Below are 16,753 nucleotides of genomic sequence, written 5' to 3'. Positions count from 1 at the left end.
ATGTGTGAAAATTTCAATTTGCAGCCATTTAGATGGGAATTGGACTCCACGTTTACTTCGCAGAATCTTTTCTGTATAGGGTTGCCTTTAAATGACAAATTACATTAAAAAATGTCATTTTAATGCTTTTAGCTTTACTTCTGTCATGGAAGCTTCAGTTTAGAAATTAGGCTCTGAAATACAGACTGAAAAATATCCCCTTTTTTATGACAAAATTATGCTTTTCAGAGCAAGAACAGTAGTGCATTCACATGCACAACTGACATCTCACGTAATGATCCACAACCTGAAAAATATAAAATGAAGACTATGTTTACTGATAATGATTCGTTAGGATCTCTATCCTGCTGCCAACAGGCACAGGAAAAAGTTTTTTGGCTACATGTGCTGGCTACTCCTAGTGTTGATGGAAGAACTGAAACGTCTTTCAATAGCATCCAAGTGAAAGGAGATCTTTGTTCTGTGTTCTAGTGGGACTGAAAACACACATTTTGAAACTCAAAGGTGTATGCTCTAGGAAGACTTAGAAGATGTTTGTTAACTGAGGAGGCTCCAACAGGGGAAGTTAGACTAAATGTGTCACTGTTAAATTTATGATGAGTTCCAGAGGCCCAGACACTTTTATGTTCCAAGAAATCTAACAGTAATTCAGAATATGAAGGAAAATTATTTTTGTGTGTACTTCACAAAAGCAGATTCATTGACGGCATAATTCTGTTTGAATAAAATATTTAAATTTGAAGTTTAAACTTTGTTTATTAGGAACACAAAATATTTCCATGGTACAGCTTGAAAGAGATCAGAAAAAATATACAAATATTGAAAGTATTTGGTTATTCTATAAGACCCTAGGTATATATATTACTTGCATGTTAGTATTCTAAATATCAAAATAAATAAGAGTTTTCTCCTGACTTTATTTCTTCTTTTATGTTTCATTTAAAAAATCTTAATGGTATGAGTGATTGAGAAAAAAAGTGGGTTCAAATTTGGTTTCATGCCAGTTGTAAGACATTTCAGCTCTTGGGGTGCTCACAGGGGTGCTCACAGGGATGCTCACCTTGCCAAAATGTCAGGTGAGGAGGCAGGAACATGGGTGTAACAGTGCGTGTGAATGGGACTCCCCAAACTGCCTGAGAGATCATTTCCCCCCAGTTTGAACACAGTAGCAAGGATAATGACAAACAGGTTAAACTAACCAGGGAACCATCAAGGGACTTCTGAAGCACAGGAAGAGTCAGCTCAAGAAGAAGTTTAAGAAATAGGAAAAATTTAATGGTGAGAAGAGAGACTTTAGAGAGGAAGGACCAGCAGCAAGGCTGGCGTGGCCCTGCCGGATACAACCTGGCAGCATGGCTCCCCGTGGCCACCCCAGCGGCAAAAAAAAGTGTAATATTTTGAAAACTGGAGTCCACAGGTATGTTCATCTTGTCTGTCTCCCACAGAGAGCCTTATCCTGTGGCTCTTCATAGTTTTCACTCCCAGGGTTAGGCAGGCTGTCCTGTATAGAAAACAAGATTGAATTTTTTGCATCAATCCTTCCAACCAGAGCGGTAGTAAGAAAAAGTAAATGAAGGCAGCTGTCCACTCTGCCCCTAGTTAACAAATTATTTGTCCATTTAAAGCAGTATGTAGCACACCCCTGAGATGCAGATGAGAGAGAAGCTGACAAATAGAAGAGTCCTTCTGTTGATAATTGTTCTACTTTGCATATCTCCCAAGCCAGAGAAATTGCTAAGCTATTTGATGCTGTCTTTTAGTGATGTTTACAATACATTTAGCAATTTAAAATTAGTAGTTTGTAGACATAGTGAGGAAAAAGAAAACATATTGAAAGAATTAGAGTTGCTAACATAATTAACTTGAAGAAACAACATGATAGTAACTTTTGCTCAATACACAATAATCTCAGAAGAGATATTTTCCTTACCTCAGTTTTATGAATCATATTCATATTCTAGGTGACTACGAGATGGTAATTCCTTTCAGTATGTCACACATCATGGCTTTTTATTGCTGATCAGTCCCTTTCTACTACAACCGCATACCTCAGGCAAGTGAGCCCAATCTCAGGAGCCTCTCTCTCTTTAGGAAAGTATTTAAACATACACAGACAAGTAAGCTTAATTTCCCTGCTTAAATGCCTCACACATTTGGGGCTATAAAGGCTCTGTATAAATGTATGTGTTTGTGTTGGGTAGACCCTGGCTGGAGGCCAGGTGCCCACCAGAGCCACTCTCTCACTCCCCTCATTCACTAAACAGGGGAGAAAAGGCATAACGAAATGCTTGTGGGTCGAGATAAGGACAGGGAGAGATCACTCACTAATCATCATGAGCACAACAGACTGAACTTAGATAAAAATTAATCTAATTTATTACTAAGCAAAACAGAGTAGAGGAATGAGAAATAAAATCAACTCTTAAAACACTTCCCCCCACCCCTCCCATCTTCCCGGGCTCAACTTCACTCCCGGCTTCAACCTTCCCCCCCCCTCAGCGGCACAGGGGGACGGGGAATGGGGGTTACGGTCAGTTCATCTCACGGTGTTTCTGCCGCTTCTTCATCCTCAGGGGGAGGACTCCTCTCATCGTTCCCCTGCTCCAGCATGGAGTCCCTCTCACGGAGTGCAGACCTTCAGGAGCAAACGGCTCCAGTGTGGGATCCCCCACGGGGTCACAAGTCCTGCCAGCAAACCTACCCTGGCATGGGCTCCTCTCTCCATGGGTCCACAGGTCCTGCCAGGAACTTGCTCCAGCGTGGGCTTCCCACGGACCACAGCCTCCTTCAGGTGCCTCCACCTGCTCCAGCGTGGGGTCCTCCACGGGCTGCAGGAGGAATCTCTACACCCCCTCATCCTTCCTCCATGGGCTGCAGGGGGACAGCCTGCTTCACCACGGCCTTCTCCACGGGCTGCAGGGGGATCTCTGCTCCGGTGCCTGGAGCACCTCCTCCCCCTCCTTCTGCACTGACCTTGGTGTCTGCAGAGTTTCTTACATCTTCTCACTCCTCTCTCTGGCTGCAAAAGCTCCCTCTAACTGTTTTTTTCCTTCTTAAATATGTTATCACAGAGGCACTGATTGGCTTGGCCTTGGCCAGCGGCGGGTCCGTCTTAGAGCCGGCTGGCATTGGCTCTATCAGACACAGGGGGAGCTTCTAGCAGCTTCTCACAGAAGCCACCCCTGTAGCCCCACCACCCTCCTCCCCCCGCTACCAAAACCTTGCCATGCAAACTCAACACAGTGTTTGAAATTTATCTCTCTTCATAAGTACATGTGAACAGTTCTAATTACCTGTTGAAAATCAGCTGTTACTTATTGCATAGCTATTAAAATACATTGAAGCATACCATTCTTCCAGTTAGGTATTTTAACTAATTCAGATGTTTACAACATTTAGATATAATCAATGTTCCTGGAAACTTTGCTGGAATCAATACAGGGACTTTGGTTTACCAACAAAGCTTTGAAATGCAGGAAGTTTTGCAAAGATAGTTGTTGCTACAATTTCTTTGCTAGGTTCTCATGAAGATGTGTATACTTAGGAAATAGTTTCTAATTAAAGCGAACAATCAAATAGATTATATGTGCAGTGCATGGATGTAGTGTAAAACGTGGAAGTAAGGATGTATAGTTTGTGAGGATATCTTGTTAATTGGTAGTTAACACAAAAGACTAGGAAAAGAGACAGGAGAAGTAATAATTAAACACCCAGAACCACATACCCTAACAAGCCATAGATAACAGAGACAATATCAAAGACCAGAGCTCTAGTGCCTGATGGAGATAGGCCATGGACGGAACCACTCAAAGCCTTGAGGAGGTTCAACCAGATGTTTTGTAACTGATAAGAAGGGAGAAACAAGATTATCCTGAGTCTCATGAGAAAGTGGAAACTTATTATGGGATATTTGAAGGGGCTTGTGAGAATGTGAAGTTTATTATGGAATGTTTAGGAGAAGGACCAAAGTAGTGTGTAAGCAAGTTGCTGGTCTGGCACATTTGACTAAGCCCTTCACATGATCATCACAGTCTGTTGAGTCTTTTTATTAAACCCTTCTCCTAAGTGTTTTCCTATGTGAGTGTGCTCTGTGTGTCTGTGCGTGTGTGTGTGAGACCTGCTAGTGAGCATGAAGTTGAACTACCCAGCAAGTAGGAATAGTGATCTAAGTGGCTGCTATGGAAGATAGAGACTGTGGATCAAAGAGGCTATAGGAGTGAGGTCTAGCAACTAGAGAGACTGAGGCCTGGAGCCAGCTACTGGATAGGCTGAGGGTCTAAGGCCAGCTCCTGGTGGCATCCATTTACATGTGCGTGGTGCTAGAAAACTGCAAGCTGGACTAGCCAGAGAGTCACACCATAGGTCTGGGGCCAGATACTGGGGAGCAACTCCTGGAGAGATCCTAGGACAGGGCCAGCCAGCAGAAAGTCCCATTTGTGAGTGCCTGAGTGTGGGCTCTGTCAGTAATCCTTGAAGCTGATTAGCCTGCAGGTGAGAACAGGAGCAGGCCATTGGTATGATTCACGTCTGTGGGAGTCTTGTTTGTGGGCACGTGGTGCCTGCAAGGGCACAGTTCTCCTGCCAGTGTTACTTTGCTGTTGGTTGGTTGTGTATGCATGTATGTCTAAGTGTGTGTGTGTATTGGGGATAGCTGCTTGGCCTCACTAGGACCCAAACCTAAGCTGGCTCTTGGGGCCTGGACTAGAAGGACTCCCCCAAGGCTTTGGCTCTGGTGGGCTGGGAACGATAACTCCCTTGGGTCCTGATGCTCACCGGATTTGGCATCCCTTTAGCTCATAGTCCTAAGGGACCCTTCTGAATGACACCTTGCACACAGAGGGTGGGCATTTCAGGTACTGGACTCATAAGCAGCCTTACCCCGATTCCTCCTTCCAGGACCTCCACCCCCACCGGTGTCCCCACATGCATCCAGAAACCCAAATCCAAACACAAAACCTGTGTGGAGAATACCAAAAGCAATCAATATGACACCAAAAGAGAGAGGATAGCCACCAGTATGCAGAATCAGGGTGCCAATACCCCATTTTGTACAGTAATGGAAAGTTAATTAGGTGAAAATTCTTCCAAAGGAACCTAGAGCCATATCACATGCTATGGAGTAGACCCCCAAAAAGCTATTGAATTTGATCTGGAAGCAGACATAATTCTTCCTTGACCTCCAACCTGACAGCTGGTGGGATCTGGGGCATGCTAAACAGACATCCAAAAGACTCATTGACACTGCTAAAAGCACAAATGCATTTTTTTCCCGTGTCCATCCTCTGAATCTCTTAAGGAAGCTGAAATGCAGTTCTGACACAGAATTGTCCAAGTACAAGGGGAAAAAAATCTTTTTTGTCCACAAAAGCACCCAGAGGAAAATCTAAAGCATGGAATGAATTTAGTACTGTACAAATACAGTGGAATATGTTTTCTGTTATGTATCAAAAATTCATGGCCAAGTGTTATTGATAAAGAACTCATTTCTGGTACTGAAAGAGGAAAAAATGGTGATGGAAGGGAAATAATGTTAGTGTTATTTCTTTTGTCAGCTATTTTTTCTCATTCTGTTTTGATTTTTATTTTATTGTTGTTCTATTTTGTATCTATGTAAGTAATATGTAGGCTGCTGACAAAATCACTTTTCCTTGGCCTCATTCAGAACACTGGCAAATATATGAAACTTCAGAACAAACTCTTTAGTTTTCACTGAAGGGAAGATTTTCAATTTCATTGACAAAGTTAATTCTTTTAGGATTAAAATTGTCGTTCACATCCAAGATCCATCTTGACATTTCCTTTTCCATTTGTTTATGAAATATTGTGAAAGAACTGAACAGCTGTTAATTGTGGAGGCAACTACTGCAGAAACCCCAGTGCAAAATTATGAGGCAAAATTTGCCCGTGTTACCCTGCTTGCTCCCAAAGGCCAGCAAGATATTACATGCTGGTCATAGCTTATCACCATTATTAAATCCATTAAGGGGTATTAAATTGATTAAAAGCAAGGGAATCTCGCTTTTAAACTTACAGATAAAGTGATGATCTCTGTGGAAGCCATCTGAGAAAGTCCTCCTTAATCAGCCACTTTCTACATCACAAATCTTGAATTATTTTCTTAAACCTTAGGGAAAAATCTTTCCTTCTCTTTAGAAACTAAGACAAATCACTCATCATTCATTGCTAACTGTACATCAGGTACATATGTTTTACTAAACCCTCCTGTTTGCATATATATAGATATATATACACACACACATACTGAATTTTTTACAGGGTAAAAGATTTACAGATAGGCTGAGCACATGAATTATACTGATTAACCTACTGTGTTAGGGAGGCAAAAGATATATGAAAACTATTCTAAGGATTAACATTGAGTTTTTAATATAGAAGTACTCAGCTGGCCTCAGTGTGCCAAGTCAGACTGTTCATGAGTCACACTGGGTACCAACACACAGAAGGCATATTCAATAGAAAGCTTGATGACGTAAAGATCTGTATCGGGGAGACTGTCATAATACGATACACTGGAATCCTTGTCTCAGTTTAGGCCTTCATCTGTGTAAAGATTCAATTACTAATGGTGAGTATGACTGTTATTATAGCTCTCAAAGACATATTTTCAGGATCATTATCCCAAAACTCATCATCCCCCAAGTGGTTGATCATCATTGTGTCTGGTTTCAGTGAAGAGACAGAAAAGAATTACATGCACTAATCCCATTTAAATATTGATATTAAGTATATCTATTAATGTATAGGTTCATATGAAATACAGAGTTCAGTAAATGAAGATATTTCACATTTACATTTGAAGTCTGTTACCCAAAGCAGTGGGAAGTTCGGTAGTTTGCTCCTCACTGAGTCAAGTCAATTTTAACAAATGCTGCTTGTTTACCAACTCAATATATAAACACATTAATGACAGTATGAGATCTAGTCTAGCATCTTGAGCCGCTTCCCCAGAGATGCTACTTTAAATTTGCATTGTTCTTATTCTTTTCCGCAGTCCTGCATCACAGTGTGTCAGGTCCTGTGTGGAGGACTCCCTGTGTCTCTGGTGGTGGTTTGTATTAAACAGCTCTGAAGAGATTTCGCTTCTTTGCATTTGTCAATTCACTTTTTGTGTATATGTCAACTTTCAGTGTCTACGACAATTTGTAACAAGTAGATGAGCATCTTATCTGTGTGTTGTGTAAAGTATTTACTTTAAGCTTGCCACCCGTTAGTTTAATTTGATTCGCTTACAGGACAAGACGGTGAAAAATAACATCCTATACACTTATTCATATAACTCAGGTTTTTAGACCGTTTTTGTTTCCCCTCAACTATCTTTTTGAAGGCTCCTCCTATAAGTAGCCATTTCTTATAAAATAGAAAGATCTTTTATAACTTTGCTCATCCTTGTAGCCTTTATCCAAACACAGCTACATGATACAATATTATTACTTTGCTACTATATGAATTTTGACATGCAAGTGGAGAAAAGGAGGCAGAACTTCAAATAGAATTCAAGATGCAGCTATGTCATGGATTCATACAACAACATAATTTTATTATTTTGTTCTCTATTCCATTCCTAACAACTTCTAACATCTCATTTACTTTTCTTTGCTGCTGCTGTGTATTGAACTGACATTGTCATAGATTTCTCTCTCATATTCCTAATAGCTTTTCTCAAACACTAATACTTGGCTCAGAAAGTATCATTATATATATGATTTTTTTTCATGTGTTTCACTTGTACATAATTTCATTTATATGCATTTCATTTCCAAGTCCCTTATATTGTGCAGCTTTTCTTTTTATAATCATTAACACTCTTTCCTTGTCTTTATTACTGTTAGTATCATCAGCAAACTTTGCCATATAACTCTTTCCAGATCATTTATGAATATAGTGAATAACAGCCTCTGGCAGAGACTCCTATGAGTTTTATTTATGAGGTCTCTTTATTGTGGAAACTAGGTAATAATGCGCTTCCCCCCCTCCCCGTACTTTAATAACTAGCTCATCCAGCTGAGGACCTTACCTCCTTTGCTATCACAGATAAATTTCTGTAAGAGTGCCTGGAGAAGTATCTTGCTAAATGCCTTTTGGAAATCCAGAAAAGTGTATCGACTTGATTAGCATTATTTACATGTTTCAAGAACACTAATAGATGACTCTGTTACTAAAATAATTCTGATTCCACCCTCATATATCATATTTATCCATACGTTTACAAGTCCCTCTCCTATACTCAGTTTGGTCACTAGAGATGACAGTTTACTTGGCTGCTGTTTTTCAGATTTTGCAAAAAGCTCTCGAAAAAATCACTGAAACTGCAACCACCTTCCAGTCATGAGGCAGTTTTAGGAAGACATGATACAGCACAATTCATAAATCAGTTATTTCTTTTTTCAGTTCCTTCAGAACACTTAAGTTAATTCCAGCAGAAATGTGATACTTATCTTCCTATCAACTATTCTTTAACATCTTGTGCTGACATTTCAGCTCAACATGACGCTTTGACAATCACATCCAGGCAGATAATTCTACCTCTCCATATTCTTCCACTAATAACACAGATAGAGAATTTTGCGTCTCCACAGAAGTTCATGCCAGAAAACAGTGCCAAGTATACCATCAAATAAAGTAAAATAAACTTAAAGAATGGTTAGGAGGTGTTTCACCTTGGCCAGCAACCAGTCACCCACCCAGCTGCTCACTCATTCCACCTCCTCAACAGGAAAGGGGCAGAAAATAGGTTGGAAAACCTCATGTGTTGAGATAAAGACAGAGAGATCACTTTCCCACCATATTCATGGGACAAATAGACTCAGGTTGTGGGAAATGAATTTAATTTATTGCCAAATTTGGATAGTGAGAAACAAAGACAAATTAAAACACTACCTTCACCTCATTCTTCCCTTTTTCCCAGGCTCAACTTCACTCTTTCATCCCTGACTTTTCTACATCTCTCCTCCCTGGTCAGTGGAGGGGGATGAGGGATGGGAGTTTTGGTCAGTCTGTAACAGCTCCTCTCTGCAGCTCCTTCCTCCTCACACTTTTCCCCTGCTCCAGTGTGGGGCTTCTCCACAGGCTGCCATCCTCCAGAATGAACGTGCTCCAGCCTAGGGTCCTCCACAGGCTGCAGTGTGCACATCTGCACCACCGTGGTCTCTTCCACGGGCTGCAGGGGAATCTCTGCTCCAGCGCCTGGAGCACCTCCTCCCCCTCCTTCTTCTCTGCCCCTGGCGCTCACAGGGATGTTTCTCACTTTGTTTCTTCACTGCTTGTGCAGTGTTTTCACCCTTTCTTAAATACATTTTCCCAGAGGCACCACCCACTTGGCTGAGGGGCTCAGCTGTGCCCTGTGGTGGGTCCTGGCTGGAATCGGCTGTGTCTGACATGGAGCAGCCCCGACCTCTCCCCACAGAGGCCGCCCCACAGCCCCCACTGCCAACGCCTGGGCACGGACAGCAGATACAATGGCTGAATCCCTGTAGGCCACCAAGGGGCCCCTGGGAAGGATATCAGGCAACTTGTTCCACTTAGAAAAAAATTGCTGTGACAAATTCAACTGTAGAGTGTGAAGAAACACAGAATCCACGCAGAATTTATCACTGACCCAGCTGAAGACATGCACTGCAAAGAGTCTTTGTTTTCATATCTAAGCTAGTGCCTAAATTCCTTCTGCATTGGCTGGAGAGGCAGTATAGAATCAAATCCATTGCCATAATATTTCCTAAATGAATGCTGAGGAAAAAACAATACTGAGAAATACTGAGAAAACAGAGCATTGAAAATCCTTCCTCTCACTCTGGGTTAAGTAAATGAATGACAAAGCTCTCTGGAGATTAAATATCTAAATTTTTCCTTTTTAGATACAGAGGAAAGAAGACTGAGCCGATGAAAGCCATCTAATTCCTAGAGAAGAGCCAGATCGCCTTGAGTTCAGGGGAGCTTTAGAGTCCAGAAGTCGCCACACCTTGGAGACAATGCTTCAATGAGTCACCCACCTCCAAATGTGCAATTTACCCAATTCATCAATTGACGTTGACCCAGAGCTCCAGATGTGCCTAGCTCTTTCCCTGGCTGGTGACTAAAACTAGAGGCAGAGTTGCACTGTCTTCCTCCTTCAGTGCTTCTTAACAGTGAGCTTGTCACCTTGCTTAACAGGTGGACTATTATGAATCATATTTTTGGTGCTCAGACATATTTTTGGAGAGCTTAGACACGCTACTCTGTATTGGCAGTTCTACTCATTTCAATACAGAGTATTACAACAGCTGGCCAGTGGTGATTATGTGATTCACCGAGGGTGAAAAAAGTAATCTGACTGTGCTGGGAAGCTGAATTTTATTCCAGTTAGGCTAGTGTTGCCACCACCTAGGTATCTTTCTCACTCCAGCCACAAGACTACAAAAGCAGCTGCAAAACCACTTTATGGTCTATTCAGATGGAAAGAATCAGCCTTAGAGGAACTCCTAAGGCTGCCAGGCTCCAGACTGCGACTAACTGCTGTAATAATCCATGTATGGAGTATGAATGGAAGGAGACATGAGGGAATAAGATTACCAATGCTAAAATAATTACTTTTATGTATAAAGAAGAAAGCTCTGCATGAACTGTACAGCTTCTGAGATAAACAGGCACGTATGATTGTGCCAGACTAATTTGGAGAGAGGTGGGAGAGGTGAAGTGAAAGTTTTTGTCCCTCAAGGAATGGCTCCTGCAGCCTGCATCGACAGAGGCATACATACTACACAGTGCCATGTAGCCTGGCCCATCAAAGAAATAATTTAATCTTCAGAACTTTCAATTTCTTGTCTCTCTGAACCACTTAAGTTCAATTCTTTTAATTAACATTTAAATGAGATTACAATTCCCTGTTTGTGTTTTCAAAGGTCATTAGGACTTTACGGCATTAGGCAATGTCCCTTGCATATCAAAGGATTTCAGAAATCTCACATCCAGACATTTTATACTTTCCCAGTACTGTTGATCTGGATTTATTTTGCTGCTTCCTTTTTAACTATTGATTGTACCTGGGCTTGATAAGTAACACAGCCAGAAAAATGTACACAGTCCAGATTTCCCCAAAAGTAAATAGAAACTCCACTGTCAAAATTAATTTCCATATGGTATAAAGCAAAGCTCAGGACTACTCCTTCTAAACACTCTGGTCTTTACTGCTTTTCTCATTTCTCACAGAATGTTTATCTTTCCCTTATTTCAATCTTTGTATTACATTAGTAATATGCTCTGTGTCCTCATTTGTCTGTTCCTTCATCCTCTGAGAGACCTGAGTATACACAGTATAGTAACATTTCTCAGCAAGATATAAGCTTGTGCTATATGGTATGAGGCAGCATATAAGCAAAGCACTGTACAAAGAGCTGTGCATGTGACATGGTTTAGCCCCAGCCCCCGCTGAGCACCACGCGCCGCTCGCTCACCCCTCTCCCAGCGGGATGGGGAGGAGAACGGAAAAAACAACGGCAAAGCCTCGAGGGTTGGGATAAGGACAGGTTACTGGGATGGCAAGGGAGAGGGAAACAATCAACAACAGTACTGATAACAGATATTCACAATGGGTGATAACAGAAAGCAATTTACTGATCCAACTACTGACCAACGCTCAGCCCATCCCGGAGCCACGCCGAGCCCACCCTTCCCCGACTAGCCGCGTTTTATGGTGAGCATGACGTCACATGGTATGGAATAGCCCCCTGGCCAGCTTGGCTCACCTGTCCTGGCTCCTTGTGAAATTAACTCTATCCTTGCCAGAACCAGGATAAAACCAGCAAAAGCTATAGGTGGCATTCAGCATCACAGTCAGAGGGCATTCAGCACTGCCACCCTCTTTTTCCTCTCACCTATGTCCTGTCCTGCTAATTGATGTCCATGTGGGATAGCTCAATGAATGTGTCTTCTCTATGCTGTTTGTAATGTGCAAAGGCTCTGCTACACACATGAATTTCCACAGTGAATGAGTGGAGGCACCTTCCTTACAGGTGATAAGAGTGACTTAACTCCACCTGAATTTTAGTTGACTCAAACACAAGAAATCAGGCAGTGGTACACCTGGAAACAGTGTATCTCTGCCTGACACTTGTAAACGGGAGACTCAGGGTTGGTTGTCGCCTGGTCTCCAGTGGTAGTACTCAACTGTAAGATAGTCAGGTGTGCAAGAACATGTCAGATATTTAAACACAGAGAAGCATGTGATGAGCTTCCTTTCCATTTTCCTTTTTTTTTCTGTTTGTACTGTGATTCCTGACAGTCCTGACATACCTCATTCTTTTTTTAACTGTGTAAGATCTCTGAGTCTTGCTGTTCCCAGCATCTTTTCCTATTGTCTGCATCTCTGTTCTCCAGCTGAGGGGTGAAAGGGATACAATTCATTTAACTTACATGTCTTATCAAGAGAAACAGTCTTAAATTATCTCCCAAATTTAGCTGTCTGTTCAATGGAGAGAGGAACCAATTTCTGAAGGCCACTAGCTAGGGTAAAAATCTATTACAGTCAGGTAGAGCCCTAATGTGGTTACTTTAGACACGAGTTTGGAGCTACAAGTTGACAATTATGTCCTATGCTAGACTTTTAAGGGTCATTTAAGTTCCTGTATCCTAAATTGATTTTCTGATAGGCTAGGCCAACGTTGGAAAAGGTCTAACTTTTCTTTACCTCTGAGTTTGCTACAGTTCTGAGTCTAAACAGTGCCTGACTGGTTGTCAGTTATACCCAAACAAGACTTACAAGCTCATCGTTCTTCTAACTGAACTGAACTTCTCATGAACTGAGGTATTTTCAGAACAGGCTTTATGCCTGCAAGTGTTATACCTGCTGCGATCATATAGAAGGGATGATGCTATCTTATCTAGTATGCCAGAGTGATTCCTTGAATAACTGCCTCCCAAAAGAAAACACAGGGTTTATCTCTAAAAGATCTAGCTAGTGCACTCCAGAAGAAAATCTGCAATGCACACGCAGTGTGGACTGCCAGGGAAACAGGACCTGTAAGAGATTTGGGAACTGTGAGAGTATTCAGATACTCCATATCTTCCTTGTAAAACTAGTCCTTCACAGGTGGTAGAGTATTTCCTTAGAAAAGAACAACATGAATAGAAAAGCTCTTCAGGATCTTTTCAACCTGAATCTATTACTCTAATCAAAGTATGAGCAAAGACACGCAGTGGGAAGCTGGCCAGTGTGACAGAGTAACAACTTCCCAGTGCAGAAACAAGGGGAGTGCAGCCACACTTGTCATTTGTCATGGCGAGAATGATTGACCAATGTAGAAAATCAAAGCAAAAATTATCTATGACAACACAAAAGCACTGCACATTGAATCTCTTATCTAGCAATTAGCAAGTGAGCAAGTCATGGATAACAAGGATGCCTTGACATATTACTTTAGGGGAACATTTAAAATAGAAGAATCCTGGAAAAGTGAAGAAAGATAATCAATATGGTGATTAATGACAGTAATTTCACACAAACATCTGGGAAATTAAGCATGCTCTTTAGGAGTTGTTTCTTGCAGTGACTTGTGAAGGGATGAATGATTTGGAAGCCAAACTTCACATCAATATATTGAACAGCATGGTAGCAATGATACTTATTTCAGCTTGGAAATTTTCCAGAAATTAAATACTAATATAAAAACATCTTTTGAAAAATATTGGTTCTTCAAATACTTTTTTGTTTGTTTTCTTGGATGCTGCTTTACTTTTACAGCTTACCCACTCTGGTTCTTCTGAATTATAACTCAAATACTTCAGATTAAAAAAAAAAAAAATCTTGGGGAAAGACGCACTTAAGTGAAAATGTCTATATGTTGCATTTAATGTGACAAACACTGAAGTAAGACAATATGTTTTTATTAAGACTTGGAAAAGCTCCTTTGAATTCTGAATATTTGTGCAGAGGATCATAATGCACCTCATTTTGGGTTGACAGAGGCTCAAGTGGACATTGATTAGACATTGATCAGAGTCTAGCTTTTTGTACTCGTGAAACACAGTTCAAATGTGCACCTAAACCTTGCATATCTTATAGCAAAAAACTCCAAGTAGATTGAGCTTCTTCCTGGTTTCCTACACCCTCACACACATGGGTGTAAAAAACCTTTAATTCTCTGTAGCCTGAGAAGATTTACATGTTTGCTGACATGAGATGAACACAGATCTTTGCAAAACTTTGCAAAGGATGGCCAAAATTTTACAAAACTCTCCTTTGCATCTTAGTCCTGTGGTGGTCTATTGTGATTTGATTTCAAGAAAACTATTTTTTTATTGTTGTTTTTTATTCTTCAGCTGCTTTCTAATCTGAATCATTAGACTCACTTTTTGTTTACGCTAGACTTTTCATGATTTTTCTTACACACCAGAAAGGCGTAAATTCCACCTGTTCATCATTTTTGTAGTGTCTGTGACAGCAATGTCTAATGAGGAGCCCTTTAGACATTACAGAAGTAGGTCCACTGTCACAGACTCTTTTCCATACAAATTAGTTTTTCCTACTCTACTTTGATTAGGAAAATTAACTAATGTTTCTTTCACCCTGCTCATACCCAGACATATCCATACTATCTCTATATATTGTCATTAGCTGTTAGGCATTCCTCTTCTGAGGCTAAAGTCAGCCGTAATGTTTTACAGCAGCTAAAGAGCAGCAGGTATCAATCTTACAGTAATATATACCAATTAAACCACAATGCCTTTAGGAAACTTTTTTTTCTGTTCTCTTATTTATTGACAGATTTTTTTTTTAATTACAACACAATGAAATGATGGTAAGTACATAAGATGCAATTGTATAAAAAGCCATTTTAACCCTTCCCTTGGTTAAGACACTTACAGCAGACAAGAACTGCCCCACCCCAATTCCCCCCTTCTCAAATGAAAACAAAAAATAAATATAAATTAATAAATATAAAACAAATCACTGCACAGCCCTTAACTCTTTGATTGCCATGGCAAGAACCATAATGACAATTCTAGCATGTGACTTTCTGTGGTTAAAGGTTGCCGCAGCAGTCAAAGGGTTATAGCGTTGTAAACATAAGTACTTTGTTGAAAATGTTCAGTCATGTTAATGGTCTACAGCAATGAGATTATTATCATGACCCCTTGACCTTTAATTACACACAATTATAAGGAGTTAAAGAGATAATAGCTTGGTGAGCTGTTACATAGATTAATTAACCCATTTTGTTTAACAATGCACTATGAGGTCTTGATTTACTAATAAAGACAACTTGTGTATAATAAAACACTGTTCAATGCATTGATCAATTAAATCAATGAAAAAATCAGTCTAAGCACCACAAAATTTTGCCTGATTATATCTGACAGTCAATACACTTTAGCACCATTTAGTCAGCCTTGCATTTGCACACAAACAAGCTTTGTGTTTGTCAGTAGAAGCTACCTGAAGGAATAACATATGTCAGTTATAAAAAGGTTACTGTATAGAATGCTGTGTGAGCCAATAAAATAAAATAAAATAAAATAAAATAAAATAAAATAACAATAATAAAATGAAATTTAGTTGCAGAAAGCAAATAAATGCTCCAGTTATTTCGTTACTAACACATCCTCATGAGCCAAACATGGGCATCAAATGCATATGGGGCTATGCAGAGGAAAGGGAATAAAAATGAGAAATTTGCATCACCCAGAGAAATCATCACATCCATATTCTGACTTGTTTTTCAGGCTTTGTAAATTAAATGAACAATTATTGGGTGGTTCAAGAAGTAGAGCTTGGAAAGAGTTGATGTTTAACAATATGTGAGTTTTATGGTCATGTTATGCATAAAACCGCTTTCAGAGATATCCTAACAACCACACCAAAATCTTTGTCTCTGCATGAAAGGTTGATTTCCTCTTTCTCAGAAGTGGAGGGTAAACAAGGAAATCACAGTGTGGGAAGAGTCACAATTGTAGTAGCTTCTAGCTAACATATTGAAACCAGAACAATTTCTGCTGGAATTACAGGGAGGAAGGAATGGCAACAAGATGGAAAATGAACTCAGATGCTACAATAACATCCAACAAGCAGAACTACGGAAGAAATCAAGTTCTGGTAGATGCAAGAGTACAGCACTTGGAAAGAAAGCAAGGTGCATATTATTCAGAAAGTAAGAGAAACAAGAATGTGTATGAAGCATGGAAACAATGTACCCTTCTTGTACATATCCATATCAAACTCTGATTGACTACACACTGACAAAACCAGCTGTACATGCTTTAACTGTTAACAATACTAACCACAGGACTGGCAAGGAGCAGACATCACCTCCCTCAAACAGCTTCTGATCATATAGGAACACTTATCACATACAATAAACCTACAAAAGTCCAACATCTGCATCTTTCTCTGCAAGCTGTGACTGAACCATGCAATGAATCTGATTCCCAGACTACAGCAGCAGATGTCAGAGAGAGCTCTTCATACATATGTTATTTATGATGCCAAAAAATTAGAATCAATCAGAAAACAATGTATAATAGCAAAGAATTCTGCCATGCAACAGTGCTAGCATATTATGCTACAGCAGGAATGTAATGTAGTTGATGTGTGTGTATGAACTGACTTGTTATAGAGGAAGGACTCCAGCCACGTAAGTATTGTCTGAATATCCATGACACAGATTATAGGCATCAGAATGAAAGGGAGAAAGAGAAAAGGTTAAAGATGAGAACTGGAACCGCTGGAAATAATACAAATATTTTTGAAATGCAGCTTTCTAGA

The sequence above is a fragment of the Grus americana genome, chromosome 2 (assembly GCF_028858705.1).
Source record: "Grus americana isolate bGruAme1 chromosome 2, bGruAme1.mat, whole genome shotgun sequence".
Lineage (NCBI taxonomy): Eukaryota > Metazoa > Chordata > Aves > Gruiformes > Gruidae > Grus > Grus americana.
The sequence above is the reverse complement of the archived record's forward strand: the minus strand, read 5'-3'. Positions refer to the sequence as shown.